Below are 7043 nucleotides of genomic sequence, written 5' to 3'. Positions count from 1 at the left end.
CTAGCTGATTGGTCCCGACGCGGCAGGCCTATGTGCTGACATCCAGTATGTGGCGCCATCTATCGGCGTCAAGAGATCTGGGCATGCGCAGTGGAACGCGCAGTTGCGGATCACGGTAGCGGATCGCGGATCACGGTAAGCTAAATCTCTCTAATGTCAATTCATGGACTGAAGAAAAAATAATTAAAAACAAAATTGCATTATGTCACCTTCTTTCGAGTATAATTTGATTTTTTTTTTGTCCACTAGCGTTTGCCTATCTGAAGAAGTATCGAATTTCCTTTACGTTACAAAATTTTTTCTCGGGAAAAGGGCTTTCATAAAATAATTTTCTCCTATTGCCAAAACGGAGGCCACATCGCATGGAATAAGCCAGTCCTACATTACTATCAACCGAAATTAATACTGCACCTAAGACGAAATCCAAGGGTTGGTGTAAGAGTGATTACGTCGTGAAGATCGGTGACCAGCAAGGAGTGATCACATCGAACCTCTCGTCTCATAATATCAAAATGACACCTTTGCCCAGGAGAGCATCATGTTGTCCTAACTGCATAGATGGATATGCTGACAAAAGCAGCAGTGAAACTGACACTAACAATAAAATGACCATTTTTTAACCTGCACCAGCAGCAGAACAGTAGCAAAAAAAAAACTGGAGATATAGGAGATATGCTACACTGGTCTAGGCAAAAAAATAGCCCGACAGAGGTCTAAAAAATAGCCCTAGAGACAAGTTGATTATCAGAATGCTACACTTCTGAACGGATGACTGCGGGATCGCATGTGGGCCGTAGCGGCCGCTTTCCGATCATGAATCAACGCAAGGCATCCGTGTGCTGTGCGATGTCAATGCAAATTAAATAACATCAAGCGGTAAAAAGTAAAATGCATAGGTTGCATTAAGGTGTTTAACATTATGAAATACACGAATATATAAACGCAGCTGGGAACCCTAAAGCTGTTCGTATGATATCCTAAGTCGCTTCCCCATTGCTTCACGTCGGCAATGTTTCGTTTGAGAAAGGGAGAATTTTCGCATGCTGACATGGGTGAAGCGAAGACGAAGGTGGTCTTTATGTGCGTAAAGTGTTTTTCATGTGACAACGACATTGGTGTGGCCATACGTTTTTACATCAAAAACATGCTACCACTAGAAGGTAAAACGTTTAGGTCCATTCCTTTGCAGGCGTAAAGCTAATATCACAGCAACTTTGGGGGAAGCAGAAAAATTAGGTTATCCTCCTACAATCACAACAACCTGGCCCCATGGTAAGCGAAGTTCTATGACTTCATCTATGTAAACACTCCCATAATTGTTCCTCATTCCTACTTCAGTTGTTCTGGCCCAGCGCTGATATTTGTAAAAAATAAAGCCGGGCATACTGATACAAACTTTTAATACAAATGTCTGCACTACACCAGGGGACTAAGATTCCAGGAACCGTTGTATAGGTGGAGCAGGCTAAGCGCTAGTCCGCTAGTTAAAGGAACCCTGGCAACGCGATGCATGCCCCTAGGTACATTAAGGTCGCCATTAATAAAATTACAAGAATAGTAAAGAGCACGTTCTGCAGAAACAATCGCCATCGCTGTAACTCGAGTTGAGAAAAATGGTGACAGAGAAAATTTGCAATACATTTCATACCAAATGCTTTTGCGAACGCGATTTCAGCAGATTCAGGCTGCTGTCATACCATTTCCCTTAATAATTAGCAAAAATACTCTTGAGCAGACCTAAGTAAGTTTGAGAGAGTGGTTTGAACTGACTGAATAAGCCCTTCTGATAAATGCCAACATTCAATTAGAAGTAAGGTGTCGCAGTTTCATTTAAAATTCAATTTGAGTGAAAAATAAAAATTTGTTTGGTGAATAATAAGGTGAGGTTAATGGATCTTCGTTTCTATTCTTAAACAGATGCTTGAACCGATCCAAAGTTTTCAGTCATTGTTGGTTTTAGGAATTTAGTTGCAATATGCAAGGTGCGCTCAATGCAGCACAAATTATCGAATCATTTACAATCTACGGCAGTGCATGCTCCTTCAGTTCCTAGAAACAGTCACCAACATTGTTTAGAAAGGGTGTGCTATAAAGTGTGAGTGAAGCCAGTAGGATCAGCGGTGCCTATGCTGCAAATTTCTTTTCGCTCTTTATGAACACTTTATCATTTATTGCGTTTTTCACTCGCGCGGCCGTAGTATAGAACTATACCGAAAAGCTCAGATATCCGAATAAAATCTTTCTCAAAAATCTCGAAAAATTACACGCGTGTAATTTCGCATCAAATTTAAGAAACAACATCTCTTTGTGTTGTGTTTATGTTGTGTTATGTTTAGAGGTGGGACACGGAGGGACAGGGAGAAGAATAATCTTTCGCTCTTTTTCTAATAACTGACTCGGGCGCCCCTTTAAATCTGAGAGAGACAGAGAAATGAACGAAAACCGGATAATGTAGTGGACGCCGCCTGACGTTCCGTCCGTCTAGCAGCGAGCAATGCAGAGATCAGGCAATCTCGTGGAAGCAATTGCAATCAAATGCATATCCGAACCCGCTGCAGTTCAACAAGATTTACCCCGAAAGATGACACCAATACATGCAAGGTCTGCAAGACAAACATAGCATTTACTCAGGGAGTGCAAAACACAATTTAAAGGCGTTAATCCCGACATCCTCTCGACGAGGTGGTCCACAGCTCTTCGCAGCTCGATCCTCAACGACCAACTCTGGGTTATCCAGCAGGCCCTCGTTGCGGCGAAGAGACAAGATCTCGGCGTTCCCACTTGGGAAACCTAGGCTTGATCGCGTTAAACACTGCCGGACACCCAATAAATTTATTCTTCCTCCTTCTCCTTCAAAATCAAATTTAACCGTCTCTGTGGCTAAGTGGGTAAAATGCTAGGCTACTGAACGAAGTTCCCTGGTTCTAACTGGATGGAAGCGACTACGAGTCGATGGGGCAGGAATGCAAACGTTTCCGCATAGAGTGTGATGTCAGCGCAGGTTAAAATCGGCGACTGTTACGGCACCTCTTTCCCTGTAATCGTTCTCTACCAGCACCCTCCCTTACGTTCACCATAAGCACACAGCACAAGCTCAGGGCTTTAGTATACAGTAACCTGCGACGGCTCAAGATGGGCGATAAAGAGTACGAATGGATATCGTACCTGTCAGCGCCGGACGACTCTACGAGAGGCGTGATTTATTATGCATGTGACGCGGAATTCCAGGTGAGGTCCGACAAGGATTCCTGGAGCGTTACCAAGAAATTGCGGTGGTGGATGCTGCTTTGGCCAGTCATTGACTAGCAAAGACAAGCAAAATTCTAGCAAAGACATAAAATTGTATTGAAAGTACGGATGTGATTGCCTTTCAAAAAACATGCGGTTTGTCGCTGAGCAATTTTATGTCCTTGCTTGAATTTTATCTTAACTCAACCTTTGTATCCTTTAACAGCCTGTATTTTGTTCAGCGTAAATACATTTGCATTGGCTCGTGTGTAGCACCAGTACTGGCTAACATCTTTTTATCTGTCATTGACAGTGATCTGGCGCGCCTTTTTGACGACGAAATAATTCTGAGTTTTTAGATAAGTCCGCAGGAAAGCCCAGCAGTTCTTGCAGGGATCAGCATTCCGGCGAAATGGGTGCTGGTGCCGAAAGTGATAAAGAGTAGAATAACGACCGCCCCATTTGGCGCGCATCTGCGATAGGCTAGGTGACGGTAATATTGATTCATTGCACGTCTTGAATTATCTCGTCCTGATTTTGAGAGCCTGTGATATTGTATATTATGCCACTGAGGACATTGTCCGGTGCGGCGGGTAAGCGATAGCACATATGCGGAGTTCCGATATACGGAGATAGAAGCTAGCGCGAGTTCAGACTCGGTGCTGAACAGAGTTGTTATAAGGATTGATCCGTGCGCGGTCGGCAGCATGGAAGGTGGCATAGTTGAGGGTGCACAGTGTCTGATGTGTGGTCCATTAGTGGTCGTGCAAAGGTCCACGCCCCCCTCATGGTCTAAAAGCGATTTTGAAGCCTTCTGCTGGGAGGCTAGGGAGAGAAGCGTTACAGTGCAGAATAACAGCAGGAGAAATGAGTGTTGACGGTGGAGTGTCGGACTTAGATGCGGTCGAGGGAGGCGGTTGTGAGAGGGTGAGCTTCTGAGCCGCAGCTGCAGGGTGTGCCTGTACGGCCCGTGCACAGTGGAAGTTTGCTTCAAGCATGGCAGGGGGATAGAGACGACTTCGCTTTGGTAGGACGTTCTGGCGGCTTCGAGGTTTGCGAACGACAGTGGCGGTGGCAGCGACCAACGCATGTGTGGCGCATAAACGCAGCAGCGCGCTACACAGGGGCTCTGTGTCGAGCTCCAGGCGATAGGATTAGCGCGCCTGTGGCGGGGCAGAGCGGAAACTGATACAGAAAAGTCGGTTATATTGGAATTGAACTGCGAAGGTGACAATGAATCCTCTCCCATTCAAGGATAAATGATTCGTGTAGAGAGTTAGGGGAGATCCGGTAAAGCAGGACAAATATCGAAAACTCATGCCGAACACGTTCGTTCTGCTCCGCGTCCCATCGGACACTCCATCCACTAGGGGAGCGCGATGTACCGCGTGAAGAGCTGTCCTCAGGCTTTTGCATTTCTCCATAAGATTCTCCAGTGTTCTCGGATTTTTGTTGCGAAAGCAACACTACGAAAGCCAAGTGACTCTTCGGGCGGCCACAGCTTCTTCGTAAAGAGGAGTAAAGAGGGATATGCCGTGAAGAGGCTTAGCAACGCTCTCCTGATGGTACTAAAATGAGCCTGCCATGACATTTGAATTCACGTCTCTCCGATGCCACTAGCAGGAGCTGTCAACTCGGGTCGCTCTTTGCATGTGGGAGGATGATATTGGAATTGGCCTGCCAGAACTATTTGTAATTTCGTTACCCCTACGACACACAGGCACATCCGTACGAATTTGTTGAAGTATGACTTTATATGTGGGCCGGTTGCTTAAGCTTTCTCTCCATACGCTTAAAGGGTGAGCTTAGTGTCCCCAATAATGTAGCTCCTTACAGTGATATGACATGATAGGGGATTTATGCAGCATCACAAAGAAGCTTCCGCCGTTGCTTTAGCGATCAACTAGGACTCCCCAGAGCTATTCGACAACTAATTTTTTCCACTGCAGATGATTGGTTACCTTTCTTTACTCACTTTCTAACCATCCCACCGATTTGTGCACGCAAATCACGCCATTTCTCGCTCGTTCATGTTGAAACGATTGAAATTTCCCACCACCGGAAGGTAGGCCTACATCACTGGAAGTCGAGTACAGTCGAGTACAGTCCATTTAAATGTCTCCACTCTCTGTCGCGGATTATTTGCCGTCTAATTGACCAAATAGGCTCTAAATTATTGACCCACATGCGCATCCTGAGTTCCCATAAGGAATTCCTTGATATTTTATCCTATGCAAGCACTGTTTTATTACAAACGCTTTAGTTCCAACGTAATTGTGCGGACAAGATAGTTATGATAGAAACCGCAATTATATTTGTAGAATGCTTACGCATTATTAAAAAGCGCAGTAAGGATGATCCCAGAAGAAAGACACCACAAATATTAACACTGCAATTAAGTGGCTTTGTTTCCTACAGCGGTTAACAATACATAGGGTTACACAGCGCATGCGCACATAACACTAGGTCGATGACAGCCTTCTTAACAGAAATACAAATAGCATTTCACGTCTACAGTCGACGAAACAAGTGGTAATAAGATCATCACTCGGGAAACAGCGCCAAGAACCAACAGACACCAATGAAAACATCAAGAAAACGGGCACGCGCGTAAGATATGGTGCTCATCTTGCAGATCTCTCTCCAACAGCAAACTTGATAACAAAGGACAAACTTGACATGACAAAAAACTTAGTGACGCGTCGCTGACAGTGATTCGCTTTTTTGTCGATTTGGAAAGCATCCAGAAAAATGCTGGCTGTTATGTAAGACCTCTGAGGAGAATTTTTGCTTACTTAAAGCGATGCTCGCACTTTGCGCGGCTGAAAATGTGAAAATAAATTCGCAAGCTTATTTTTATCTATGTTAAGAGCATTGTTCCTTAACTGATCACTGAGAGTGAGCCCAGTCTGCCATAGCTTCTTCAGCCGGACAGGGAAATTATGTAAACCACTACCAGGACAAATTTCCTGGAGGCTTGTTCATGTCGCATTTTTAAAGTCTGCTGGACCTCCTCGTAGATGAGGGGACACTATTTAGGAAACATACTAGGCGTGGAGAAAACAAAAGCTGCATATTATGTCATTTGACCACATTTTGAGGTTATTGGAAACCTTACAGGAGCATGCTTTAGACATAGAAAAAGATAAACTTGCGAATTTGTTTTCGATGTACCGGCTAATAAGCTTAATTACGCTGCCTACCACCTTCTCATTAATACAATAGAAACAACCTATATTAGCAGCTCTCTCTATATTGACAAGAATCCCTACCCCTAATTCTCGTCTCTCTGGTACGCGTCGATAACACGAAACATGTACTCCCTTCGCTACACTATAAGCCTTTATTGGCCTCCTAACCTCAATAAGCAAGTAGTGTGATATCCCATTTTATGTCTCCTAGTTGCTCGAAGAGTACTGGTAAACTGGCCTCACTGGCTGGCATTCTAGCACTAAAATTTGCCAGGGCCCGTCTCCAATTGCAGGCTATCTGGAGCAGGATACCATCTACTGCGTTACAGGTCTAACCGCCACCGCTTTCAGTTGCTTCGCAGGCACGGTGGATTGAGGGCCAGGGGTTTTTGGAGTATTCGTAGGAGGTTATGGCCAATTACCATTCCAGGGTGGCCAAATCCTGTTCTTGTCAGGGAATGTGTTTCCGGAGATCGCCGGCTTAAGGTTGCGTTCCAAAGCTATTTATGCAATTCTATCGACACGCGGATATTGTTCGTTCATTTTTTAACTTATTGGAGAGATACGCGGCAACGGGATTCTACCCGCTGTTATTTTGCACGCGAGGTAGACATTCCACCTCTA

General features: G+C 44.7%; 1 long non-coding RNA gene across 1 annotated transcript in view; it reads left to right on the top strand.

Annotated features, from left to right (window-relative positions):
* The window catches only part of LOC146170864 (uncharacterized), a 79178-nt gene that overhangs the window by 40903 nt on the left and 31232 nt on the right, over positions 1-7043 (top strand). The window contains exon 3 of the long non-coding RNA XR_014703084.1: positions 1190-1272. This is a non-coding gene — a long non-coding RNA (uncharacterized LOC146170864). The remainder of the gene's footprint in view (positions 1-1189; positions 1273-7043) is intronic.

The sequence above is a fragment of the Amblyomma maculatum genome, unplaced genomic scaffold (assembly GCF_055883805.1).
Source record: "Amblyomma maculatum isolate TAMU_Amacu unplaced genomic scaffold, ASM5588380v1 scaffold_30, whole genome shotgun sequence".
In the NCBI taxonomy this organism is placed as follows: Eukaryota; Metazoa; Arthropoda; class Arachnida; order Ixodida; family Ixodidae; genus Amblyomma; species Amblyomma maculatum.
Note: the sequence above shows the minus strand (reverse complement) of the source record. Positions and strands in the feature narration are given on the sequence as shown.